The following is a 14435-nucleotide window of genomic DNA, read 5'->3' as shown; positions in this document are numbered from 1 at the left end:
GCAAAGAGGCCGGAAGCTAATTCCGCTGGGATAAGCGTTTATGCCGACGCTGTTGTGGTCTAGTTCCCAGAAACAAGTTGAAGTGGCCCCCTTTCCCAAAACAGGGGTGATGTCCTCACCAACGTTTTCGATCGTTAAGCGTAAATCACGCATTTCTGGGCGAAGTACCACGTAGGAAAAGGTTTATTGGGAATGGTCAAACATAAATACATAATCACATAGGCAATGGCATTCCCTAACGCACTGATAACACGTCCAAGCCAATAAATCTTCTATTAGCAAAGGAGCTTGATGCCCTGCATCAACTCTACAACTCCATTTAATTACATCCCTCCCTAAGCATATTTGAAGTCTTTGGACTTGTTATTGGTGAGGTTATAAATTGTAACTAAGCTAAATCCCTCATCCCGCACCTTCAAAATAAGATAACACCGCGCATGCCAGAAACAGTCCAACCAAAAGCATAACACCAAGCGCGAAAACCGTCGAACTGACAGATCCTAAGCGTCCTAGGCCGTCACAGGTTCCTATGATCATAGTGGTAGGAAAACGAATGAAAGGAAAGTCCCTGACACAGAAGCGGCCATTGACACCATTGCGGTTGAGCCTCAAGAGATTGGTTGTGTAGTTGACACTTAAAATTGCTCATAAAAATTAATTTCCTCCGTTATCTTAGTGTGTGCGTTTGTGCGTATCTATATTTGGTGCAATGATCATGTTACTTTACAGTAGAATTCCTTTGATTTATAGCTTGCCATCATGTCAAAAATGGGCATGATAAATACCTTCTTAGTTCTTACACAATGGCCAAACACACTAGATTCGTTAATCTTGTGAAATTTATGGGTTAGTAATACATGTATTTTCAAACAGACTAGATACATGCCATGTGCTTCAAGTACATTTTGTTAATTTTGAATAATTTAATTCATCCTAGAAAAATAAATTCAAAACAGGGCTTTGCTCTGTTATCATCAAAGGCTGGGAAATTAAAGGGAAATAATCATCAATAGTACTCAGAAATCCGGAGAAAACAACCTTGGATATAAGTTTTACAAATTAAAAGTGATAGACACAATGCTAATACGGGCATAATTTAGCGGATATCAAATATTTAACTATAGTACTGTACATCGGATACCTTCATACATACATTATTGACGTGAAAATAGAACTAAGTTGCTATCAATTCGATTATCTATTACCAAACAAGAAATTTGCATGGACTAAGAGAAATCAATGTTAAAAAAAGAATTTTTTTTATACTAACTAGGAATTCCATTGAACATAAAGAAATCATTGAAGTAAAATATATTTAAAAATGTAGCAAAAATCAAAGAAAATAGGAGTAGAATTTCATGTAGTGGGAATTGAACTTAGGTCAGTTGGGTGGGCTTGGTAATGGCCGAAAACACTAAACCAAGCCTACAAACCTTCCCATTTTGATACATTTTACAATTCTAGTTAATCACTTGACTCATATAGTTGGTCCTAGCCGGTCGAATCCTAGCCCGGAACTTGAGTCTTTATAAGAGCATCTGCACCGGCGAGCTGCTCAAGCAGGAGGTGGGACCACGACGGTTTGCTTGAGCAAACCCAGATCCGAGCTCGCACCGGAGCTGCTGGTGCTCACCCAGTCAACCGAAAGGCTTTGCTCGATCGATCGCTCGAGCATAATTTGCTCCGATCTTTGCTCGTTTGCCTAGCGGAGCCCATGGCACGTGGGTGACTTCGGGCACGTTGAATTTTTTTTTTCTGTAAAGGGTTTTTTATTTTTATAAAAAGGACCATGGAATGGCTGACATGTGGCTTACCGGATGGCCATCAAACTCCAACGGTTAAATGGATATGTGCCTTCCATTTGAATCATCAATTTCGATCCAACGGTCAGAATTCATAACCAACGGCTACTATTTTATCAGAATGGAAATAAACCCCAAAAAAATAGTTTAAAATCCCAAAAAATTCCCACCTCTCCAAAAAATTTGCCTATAAATACCACTTCAATTGTTGATCAACTCACACCAATTTGTGCACAACAAATTTAACATTTTCCTCCCTCTCCTCCCTCATTTCGTTTAGCATTTTTTTCCAAAACAATAGGCTCCCATTGGCTTTCTTCTTAAGATTTACAAATGTGCATCTCTTTTGTCTGTCATAGCGTTGATGAATACGATGGTAACAAACAAAAGAAAGACAAATTGTGGGAGACAATTTTTGCCGATTATATGCAAAATTGGGTGAGAAATCTCTGAAGGAGCCGAGGACCCGAATCGCGCTCGCTTCTCATTACAACAAGTTCAAGCTACTCTTGCAAAAATGGGGCGAATATTTGGCGGCGGCGCGACAACGTGTAGCTAGCGGCACTTCGTTAATGGATGAAGTAAGTTTACATTATTTTATTATATATTATAATTTTTATTCGATTATATATAATTAAATTATGTAATTTATATATCTAATTTGTTTAAATATGTAGCATTTTTTACATTATTTATTTATATATATAATTTGGTTACATTATTTGTTTTATCCAATTTGTTTAAATTATGTAATTAAATATGTACCTAATATACGTTTTTCATTAGGAACGACAAACTCAATCATGTTACTATAATGTCAAGAAGAAAACGTTTACACACTTTGAATGTTGGAAAGTGGTTGAGGATCACTCATCTTTTGTTGCGGTGCTACCTACTACTCCATCTCCATATGCAAGTAGTTACGATGCTACTCCTTCCGCAACCGAATAATCTCCAACCATCGATTTGGATGACGACTAAGTGAATGAGACACCTCAAAGCAACATGGCAGCTTCCTCGAGTCCACCTAGACCAATAGGAACCAAGACGGCAAAGGAAGCTAGGCGCCAAAAGAAACAGGGTAAGACTCCTATTGAGCAACGAGTTGAGGTTTTGCATACCATTGCAAGTGCCCAAGCATCATGGCACGCTTAGAGGCTAGCGCATAATGAAAGTGAGCTTAATTATTACGCGGAGTACATAGACATTCAAAAGCGGAAGGAAGTAAGGGGGGAAGAAGAGTTACGATTGAAGAAACAAGAGAATGACACAAGGATCATGACAATGGATTTGGAGGCTGTGACCTCAATCTCGAAAATGTATTTTACCAAGAGGAAACTAGAAATCCTTAATAAAGGAGGAGCTAGTCAAGATCAACCTACCGATGAAACATATTTGGATTGTTATCACCCAAATCGGATGCTATTTACATGATAGTTATAATATTCGGATTGTAATTTAAATTTGATGTACTTTAAATTTTCAAGAAATAAGAATGCAATTTATTTAGTTAGATGACATTGAAATATATAAAAAATTAAAACACATACTTAAATTACACACAAACTTAATAATTAAATACAAATGGAATGAAAATACATAATAAAACATATTTAGAGTATTTCACCATTTTCGACCCACCAAATGTACAAGTCTCTCTGGAGCTCTCTATGGATGTAAACGGATTCGAGATCAGCAACACGATCGTGAAACCGTTGTATATTGGCACCATCTCTACTGATTGGCTAAAAATGAACTCAATTCCCTTGTATATCCACCGACCCATCATAAACCCGAAAAGCCCTCGATGGGTTTTGCAAGTCTTCTTCTTCCTCATCCTCCACGTACTCTTCCTCAACAATCATGTTATGCAATATAATGCAAGCTAACATGATGATAGTCATTACCGATTTGTGGTGCATTGTACAACTATGACATATAATTGCCCATTGAGATTGCAAGATGCCAAATGCCTTCTCCACATCTTTTCGGTATGCCTCTTGCTTCTTTGCAAAGAGCTTATCTTGCAGTGTCTGGGGATTGGGAATTATTTTGACAAATTTAGAGTACCTTGGATATATTTCGTTAGCCAGATAATAAGCCGTCAAGTACCTCTGTCTGTGGACTTCATAGATGGTAGTTGGACCTCTTCCGGCAAGGATCTCTGAGAACACATTCAATAGGTGGAGCACGTTGATGTCATTTTTATCTCCAGGACACCCAAAGAAACTGTGCCATATCCACGTATCATAGGAGGCCACGGTCTCCAGGATAACCGTTGGGCGATTCTTTCAACCCGAATATGCCCCTTGATAGGCGATTGGGCAGTTTTTCCACTCCCAGTGCATGCAATCGATGCTTTCAATCATACATGGAAAGTTTCGGCATTCGCATATAGCTAGTAGTTGCGTGAGGTCTGCCGGTGTTGGACTATGAAGGTATCTTGGACCATATAGGTGAACCACTTGCCTGCAAAACTCCTTCATACAATGGAGGGTAGTTAATTCCCCCATTCTTGTAATTCAGTACATTGATCTACGGCTGACCCGTACGCCAGTATTCGTAGAGCCCCAAAAAGTAGCCCTAGCAAACCAGTGGTGTCTTTTCTTTGGTGCCAAGATTGGTCGTGGTTGCAGAATCTGTCATGATAATGTTGAATCGGTCTCTGCTCATCTTGTACCTCTGGCGAAAGTTTTCCACGTCGAAGACTGGACGTTCGATGAAGTAATCTTCCATGAGATTGTATCCCCTAGATAGCCTCTGACTTGGCTTATTCAGTTTTGTACCACGACTTGAAGCGGTTGACCATGTTGGTACATCGTCGTGCCCCGGTTATCTTTTGTTGCGAAAGTAGCCCTAGCAAACCAGTGGTGTCATCTCTTTGGTGCCAAATTAGTCGTGGTTGCAGAAGTCTATCATGATAGTGTTGAATCGGTCTGTGCTCATCTTGTACCTCTGGTGAAAGTCTTGCGCGTCGAAGACTGGATAATCGATGAAGTAATCTTCCATGAGATTGTGTCCCCTAGATAGCCTCTAACGTGGCTTATTCAGTTTTTTACCGCGACGTGAAGAGCTCGACCGTGTTGGTACATCGTCGTGTCATGCTTCCGCTATGACCACCTGATTGACGAATGATTTCTCCATATGGTCATCCACTTTTTGTTGATGTTGTCTCCACCTGAAAAAATTGTGGAAGCTGAAATGATTCATTGGTGCATGAACAAGGAAATGCTGCTAAGTGTTTAGATAGAAAGATCCTAAATCTGTTTTGATTCTTCACAATAGTGTGAGTATAAAATGAGTGATATTAGACAATCTATAGCCAATTGGTTGAGAATCTCACCGGAAATCTGGTCCAATTATTTTCCTGACAATGACATGTGGCAGTGAAACGTGTCAATTCTCTATTAGTCGAAAATCTATCAGAAATCTTGTATAATATCGAGTCGATAACGACACGTGCACATTATTATTGGTTGTAAGTATATCCGATAAAATATTTTTAATCATTTCACAATAAAACAAAATTGAATTACTTAAGCAAATTGTAAATGGGTGAGTGGAAAAAACGATTTGCTTGAGCAAATTTTGAAATCAATTTACTTGAAAGAAAATTTGCTTCCAAACCCTCCATTTGCTTGAGCAAACATTTTTATGAGTGCGGATGCTTTAATATGTCAATTGCCGAAGGAGAAGAGGGCCCACAACTAGAATCTCTTCATCCTTAGTTTGATTTGCATACCACAATTTCAACTACTTGACAGGAAACTACATCATTCATTTATGTTCTAAAATGTTACTTATTTAAATGAGTGAATGACATCTCCAAGCAACTAATTGGTATTTCAAATTTAGTAGCAAAATTAGAGATGCTCTGCATAAATACTTGTTAAAAAGAATTGAACTAGCTACACGCTTGGCAAAATGCTCAGACAAAATGACTTTCTTCAATATTTATTTTTCCTTACAACCAAAAAGGCTTTGAAAAGAGAATGAATTACAACAATATGCGTAGCGGGCTAAATGAGAATGAGACCGCTTTGAGTTGATTTTTGTTGTGCAACGCAGAGCCATACAAGTTTTCCAATGTAAGCTACTCAACATAATCAATAGTCACTACTGTAGAAACCTGTGAGCTTATATCGTTCAATTTTGGAATAACTACGTTGATGATCTCTGTTTCCCTGCAGGGTTCAATAACTCATTCCAACTTCGAAGCAACAACAATTCCTTACGTCAAGGTGTTCCATCTACAGATGAAAGATTATACAGTTGCTGGTTGCACCCGGAATTTCTAAATTACAGCAAGTTAGGTATTTCTTTCCATCTCCAAACTAAATAGGTTGTAAATGGACTCCTATTGTAATACTCCGAAATTTAGTATTTATTACTTAGTACTCTAAAGTTATATTAACTTAGAATTAATTCAATTTTTCTTCTAATATTTCTCTTTAGAAACCAATGATACTAAGGTTCATACTTTCAAAAATATGAAATTTTTATTTTGTAAGTATTAGACCACAATTTAAGGACGTTAGCTCATATTTTTTGCGTATACTCGATACTTTGTAATCGAATTTAAGACTAATACTAATAGTATTATCTTTTATGCATTATATTAGTGTTAAATTGTGAAAATATATTAAAAATCTTATGAAAGAGTATACTAAATTCATTTACTTTTTTAGAATTAACACATATAAATGTGTAATTCTTATGCCAATATGTTTTGAACCTAGCTAAGTTTTATATTTTACCCAATCACACTATTTGTTTTTTTTTTGGTGAACAACCCCCATAACTAGCTAAGCTATCACTAATAGAGCGTTAATTAAAACGTCTATAATAAACCCTATAAAATGTCATCGTTAGTATAGAATAAGCAGAGATTGTTTAGTCCGGGGAATTGAAGAGAACTCTAAACTTTTAGTGTTAACAAATAATGGGCGGTTTGAGATTGATTACTTACTACTGAAATAAAACTTAAATTACTATTTACATGATCGACTTCTCTTTAACAAAGTTAAACCAAATTTACCATTACACCACATAATTACAAGTTCGAACTTATCATGCATTCTCATTCGACCAATTACATACTTTTTAGACACCAATACAATTAGAGCCTTAGGGGACCATGTAATCATGCAAGATTTCAATTAACATTTAGATTGACTCAGGGCCTAATCTAAATTTGCATGCAATCGAATTCAATAACACTTAGAGTAGAAATCAAACAAGATTATATTTAAGCACCAAATCTTTATTGGAGACATGTTTCATGTATGGCGTTACCCACCATGGTTTCACATGCAAATTTCCAGAATTTTACCACTTTAATCAACACAAACCGAACCCACTTAAGGCATGATTCGATTTGTGTCAATATGGTTGATGAATCTAGCACTCAAACACAATCTTAGGGACTGCATCCAAGCACTAAATTCATATACACATATCTGAAAATTATCTAAAAGTATGAGAAAAATGATTAGAACACAACAATAGAAATGAAAACTCAATAATTATAAGAAACCATCAATTCGGCAAAGATCCAAAAATCTAATAAAACAATCTGAAAATGTTGATTCTTAATACAAAACAATAATCTCACACAAACATCATACTACAATCTTCATAGACAAAGTATTGTAGAAAATAAAAAACAACAAGCCCATGAAGAAGAGTTGCGAGAATCACACATTGTAGGAACCTTGGAGGTGTGTCTTCAATGGTGATTTCGGGTTGCATATGCATGGCTTTATTTCCTAAATCATGCCATTCTTTTATTCCTTAAATGATCATCTTCTAGCTTTTGGGTTGCATATGCATGGCTTCATCTCTCTTCTTTTCACTTAATTAATCTTCACATTTATTTCTTCATTCTTCTTTTCATCTTCCCACGACAATGACTCAATTTCTTCATTCTCTCCACTTTTTTATCTCTTCTATTTAATTGTTATATGACTTGTTGATGATAGGACTCCATGTGCAGGGCTTCTCCTTGTTTTCCTCTAGTATTATCTCTTAAATCCAATCTGAAAATAAGAAAATAAAATCATAAGTAAGAGATAATTAGTTTCGAAAATTATGTCATAATCGAGACAATTGTTGTCTTAAAAAGACACATGTAATATATGAGCTCTACGTTTCCTAGTCTAACAAGGATTTCTAGTGCAAGAATGACTCTCAAAATATCGCCAACGCGACCAAAACGTAGAAAAGATGAAGACTCCTAATCCAACTAGGTTTCCTAGTCCTATAAGGATTCCTACTCAAACTAGGACTCTAGACTAATTCTACGTTTTTAACCCATGTAAGCACAAAAAATGCATCCAATACCGCTTAAGACTCTTACTAGAACTCAATGATTCAATAGTACAACAATAAGGTCTAAGCAAAGTACAAACGAAGGTAAAAACATGTTAAGAACGTCGCACAAAGTGCTCCTATCAGTCACTCATATTAATTCTTGGTCTCTTAAGTCAATAAGGGTAGTTGATAATTAAATTTTTGTGTTCTTTTTTGGCCTATTTATATTTGTGAGCTGCCTCAAGCTTTCTTCACATTTCAAAATCAGAAATCATGCAAGTCTAGAGTTCCCTTAGTTGGTAGAAAACTCAACCAGCCAATGTTCCTCAAGCTAAAATTCTAGCATTCACTCTTTCTCTCTTAAACAAGTTCATTCTTTACTAAAGTAATCCAACTTTGGATCTACATCAAAATCTTCATTTCACACCTGAAACTTCAAGGTAAGTACATCTTATATCCTTATAATCTTTTGTCTTTTAAGATTTATCAAAGTGTATAGCTAAGGATAAAATAGAAAATCTCATGTTTTGGTAAGAGTTATATTTTTGTATTTTATAACATCTTATGAAAAATGCTTTAATTTAGGCTTTTGAATCACTCAAAAATGTATAGAAATTGAGGAGTTATGGCTAATCAAAGTTAGAGTTAATAAACTAACTGAAAATCTCTTGTAGCACTCACGACTTAAAAAACGTATATCTCACTCATTTCTTAACCATTTTCCACAAACTTTATATCAAATTAAGTTTAAGACCTCTACTTTTAATCTGGAAAGTTTCAGAAGAAATGATGAAATTTTTATTACAAGTAGAATACGTAAACATCTAAGATGAACTTGATGATCGGTTTCTGCACTGCTATTGTGTTTGAACTTTTTGGACTAAATGACTTTGAAATGTACTGTATGACTTATCCTATTGGATTCCTTACGAAAAATCTTTGAACATAGACTCCTCACTTGCCTAATTTAGACATTTATTAATTGAGTTATTGATACGGAAAGGTGACAGACTTTAACACTATTATTTGAAGGACAATTGCTATTTTGGACAAAGACTTTCTTATTATGGGAGAAATGACTACTAATATTTTGACTACTAACTAGTATTGTCTAATTATTTTTAATTTAAAGTACATTTACTTTATTAACTTGTTTATTTCATGCATACATTGAATTTATGATAAGTATTTATATCTTAGTGTAAGGTTATATACTTTATTAGCTCAGAGTCCCTGGTATGACCATGAAACTCTTTTGTCGACTAACTTACCATGTAGTCCAACAATTTTATGCCCTGGTACTTCGATTGAGGAATTATTCTCATAATCTAATTCGACTCCACCAAATGGTCCGTAACTCCTTTTGTTGTTGTTGAAAGTAGAACTTTGCACGGTAGCATCTGAAACTCAGGTATGCCGCCGCAGAGTTTCGTGTTACCTTTGCCCTAGCGCAAGAGCAAGTAGGCTCAAACCTAGGACCCTACATTTAAGGGAGCCTCAAATAAGAAAAAATATAAAGAAAAAAAGTTAAAAGGATTAATTACTATTAAATATAATGAAAAGTTACTATTATATTAACTAAACAAATGAGATGAGACTATAATAAAAGGAAAATCTAACTTTCATTCATTTTTTAAGTTTTTCTTATAGCATGTAAGAGATTAACCCCAAAATAATCGTAATTCGTTTAAATTTAAACTTGTGACTTATCAATAGCTCACATGTAGAAAATAAGTTTATTTTATTTTTATATTTATGGTTTTTCAAATATTTATATTGGGATCTCGAAATATTTTTCACCTTAAGCTTTCGTAGACACAGGGCCGGCCGTACTTGAAAGTGAGGCTTCTGATGGTGGTTGCACCCCAATGCTTGTCAAAGCGCCCATGAATCGAAGTCAAGATTTCTTCTGGATAATCAAGCACGACCTATATTGCTGCTGGGTACTTTGTGAAATAATGCAGAGTATATAACTTATCTCTAGGCAAATTGTGGCGCTTATGGACTCACTGTCTTTCTCAACACCGATTATAGCCCTGCCATGTCTTTCAGACCAGAATGAATTCCCATCGTCGGAATATGATGGCCATGACCTTGGCAAAATATTTATCAGGGTAATGATGTATCACAAGCTGCCTCACCGTCGAGTGCACCCCATCGTCAAAACGTTTACAGTCCTTATCGGATCCATAAGGCCCTACAGATATGTGATTTTTCTCCACTTCTTCAAATATCTAGCAGCATAAATTTTAACATAAGTAATTAGTTAGTAAACTCAAATGATATATATAGTGTTCCTTCATCTTGTTTAACTGTTATTATTCGGGCATCACCTTATCCGGTAGTCATGTAGGTACAGATGGTTCAAAGGGTGGTGGAATTTGAACGACTTTCCTGAGCATATCTTTGACAATGCGCTTGACAAATTATCTTTCAGACCTGAAAGGAAGATGGAACGTCAGATAGAAGATCACACACATATCATAAACCCAAGAAGAATGATATATTAAGCTTCTCTCGCCTACGAAAACTTCTCAGCGTTCCACCCAAGGGCGGATCCAGCCTCGGCTTGACCGGGCTGGAGCCCATGTGAAGTTGAAGCCCGAAAAAAAAAAAAGAACTTCTATTCAAAAAAAAGAAATAAAAAATAGCACAACCTTCTCTTTCTCACTTCACGCCTTTTTCTCTTATTGAAGTCGTCTGACTCGTCTCCCCACTCCTGGTCTCTACTTGGCTACATGTATAGCTCTTTAAACTATGGAAGTATGGATTATAGAATTTGAAATTTGGTAGGTAGATTAGAGAATAGAAGATAATTAAAACATGACATTTGGGTTTATTGGTTAAAACTGTAGGGATGAATATTTAGGGTTCCTTAATTTGTAGGAATGGTTTGTTTGTTGATGTCTTCACGAGAGATTATTGATTAAAAATATTGAATATACAACTAGATCACCTATCAAGGGTGAAGGGTCTGTAACTCTAGACCGTTCGATTTGTGTTGGAACTTCTTAGAATATTAGATACTAATTATGAAGCACGGACACGTGCTATGTCCGACACGGACACGCGAACTGACTTTGGACACGGCTCGAACACACGAGTGTCAGAATTGGACACGCGAGTATTTGAAGCGGACACGCGGACACAAACCAACTCATAATAAAAGTGAAAGTGCTGATGGTGAGATTCGAACCTTGGTCATCCAAGGGACTCAACAACTCCTCAATCATTCCAACAAATTCAGTTTTTGTTATATTTATGCACACTTTAATATATATAAGGAGAGCGTGATAAAAATAAGAATGCTTGTGGTGGGATTCGAACCTTGGTTATTCAAGGTACTTATCAAGTCCTTAGTCATTCTAACAAGTTATGTTTTCATCATTTAATGCACAATTTGACATATATATACATCTAAGATTCTAAATACTTTCAAATTTATAAATTATTATTTTTAATAAATATATATATATATATTAAAATTAATATTTAATTAACGTGTTCACCACGTGTCCGTATCCAAAAACATTTATATATGTCGTGTCTACGTATCGAATCGTGTCCGTGTCCGTGTCCGTGTCCGTGCTACTTAGGATACTAAATTTCTATATATCTTTATAACTTCTATATCTATATGATCAAAAGTTAAACTAGAAAAGATTAAGGGACCGGGGAATATATCGATGAGTGTAACCCCTTGTAAAGTTGTAATCTGCTAGAGATAAATACCAACACAAACTAATTGCTCTTATAAGAGACATAAAGAGATGGACTTGTGAATTCATATATTGCTTCTGATAATATACTTGTCGAATTATTTTGATATATTGTTTAGGATGTCTGATGAAATGATATTATAATCAAGGAGTTTGAAGCTTTGGTTGTTCGTAGAGTTCAATTTTTATTGACGAGTTTGCGGGTAAGGTTTGCACGTTCTTTCTACGTGTGTTTGTCATTTTTTTAATAAATTAAAAATTACGGGTAAGGTTTGCACGTTCCTTCTACGTGTGTTTGTCATTTTTTTAATAAATTAAAAAAAACGTTGAGCAAATTTTTTTGTAATTTTAACAAGTAACATTTCAATCTGGATCCGTGCTAGTTCCACCCATAAAGATTGCCCACACTATTTAAAGAAGCTCTCCCCTCTTTCACCTTTTCCACGTACTTTTTATACTTCTTTTCGTGTATAGTGAATGCTGCTTCAAAACTCCCCCTTTGATTTCGAACATGAGAGGGATCCACGTGGTAAAAAAGTGGTAGGATTCTGTCTTTGCCCTTCATGCACCGAAAGATGTGTCTAAGTTCATCCAAGCACCAGCAGAAGAAGCATAGTTTTCTGAGATAACAACCACTACGAATCTTGATTCTTAGATTGCTTTCAAGAGACTTAGAGAGATGAGATGTAATAACCCGAATTTTTAGTTTAAATTCTTTAATTTTTCATAAATTATTAAGTTTGGTAATTCGAGTAAAATCACATTTTTACGCATTCTCGTCGATGTCTTTACGAAATGAAAGTGATTTCGGAAATTTAAGGTCGAAAAATGTTACGTTTTAGTAGCTCAAGAATTGACTTTTAACCCGTCACTCATCTCTGAAAACTTCCTCACAAAAGTTGTAGAACTCGTCGATACAAATTCGAGGACACGCGGCACACATTAATCGGATGTCATATATGAAAGTTGTTAACAACGGAAGTTTGGGTTTTGATTTTAGAATGCTATAAAATGACATTTTTTGGAAACTCTAAATCATAAAACCAAAAATAGAAATCAGGCCGAGCCCCGCGACCCTGACCCCGGTTTTTCTATAAAGTTTCTCCGGCCCGGATCTCAGCCGTCCGGCCACCGATCAGAGGGCCACCAGTGCCATTCTCTCCGCCTCTCCATTTTCTATTGATTGAGCCACGACCCACGGCGAGCAAACCACCGAGCACCGAGGAACAAGCTCGGTAATCTCAACCGTCGATCGACGCCAGAGCTTGCGACACTTCCTTCTGCAGTCCCTCCTACCTCTGATTCTGATCCCAAGTGATTTGAAGCTCGAATCGAGCCGGTTCAATCCCGATCTCCAACCTTTGATCCAATCTCTTGTGGCTGAGTTTCCGGCGATCCAACCTTCTCTGGCCGAATCCGAGCTAGCTGCAGGTAGGGTTACGATCTCTACCTTGTGATCTACGTATTTGTTGTTGGAAGTTTGTTGATTCGATGAAGTTTGGACGGAGGTGGTGGTGGTGGACGTGCCGCTGTCTAGGGCAGCGCGTGGGAGCAGGTGAGGGCGGCAGGGACTAGGTAATAGGCCGAGGACGGTGTAGGAAGGAAACCATTGGATTTTGGGGGCTACGAGTGAGGTCATGTGCGGCTGTTTAGGAGGCGCGTGTAGGGGTGGATTGGTTGGTATACCAGTCTTAATTTTCCAATACTATATACCAACCAATATATAATTGGTATGAAAAATCCACAATTTATACCAACCAATAACGTTGGTATACCAATTAAGTGGTACGGTTGGTACTCGGTTGGTTCGGTTGGTACGGTTGGTAATGGGCTTCTACCAATATATTTAAGGCCCAAAAATTTAAAGGCCCAATTCAAATAAGTGAAATAACAATAGAATTCCAAAGTCTTATATAACTTCAACCAAATTACCAAATACAAAGTCATAAATAGAAAGCCAAACTCCAAATAGCCAAATTGTTAAAGTATAAATTCTCAAAATAATTGAAAAAATAAATGATATGTTTAAAGGCGATATATGTTTACATGTTGTAAGCAGTGATGGTGCTACTGGCTATCTAAGCACTTGTACTTGGGAATTCGATTGAATCGATTCATTCATAACTAAGTAAAGAAATTGAAGTCGAAAAAAGAGTGTACTTGAGAAATAAAATTCAGAGAGATTAGATTAAGATTAGTATATTTATGCGGTTTGGATTTATTTTTCAATAAATCTACGGTTGAAATTTAAATATATATATATATATATATTTTTTTTAATTAAATAATTTAATATAATATAAGTTGGTAAGTACGATATACCATGGTATATGAAAAATCTATACCACTTATTGTACCGTATTTTAATGTTGGTACGGTATACTGTACCATATACCGTGTACCGAGTATTTGATATACCAATGTATTTGGTACGGTTGGTATACGAATTGGTTGGGATAGTTTTATATACCATTGCCACCCATAGGCGCGTGAGCCCCACGCGCGGCCGTATGTGGCGGCGCGTGAACAAGTTTTCGTGAACAATGTTTTTAGAGTAATTACTAATCGCATGTTGGTTTACGGGTCGTTTTCTAAGCACTTT

The sequence above is a fragment of the Argentina anserina genome, chromosome 3, assembly GCF_933775445.1.
Source record: "Argentina anserina chromosome 3, drPotAnse1.1, whole genome shotgun sequence".
Taxonomy (NCBI): domain Eukaryota; kingdom Viridiplantae; phylum Streptophyta; class Magnoliopsida; order Rosales; family Rosaceae; genus Argentina; species Argentina anserina.
Note: the sequence above shows the minus strand (reverse complement) of the source record.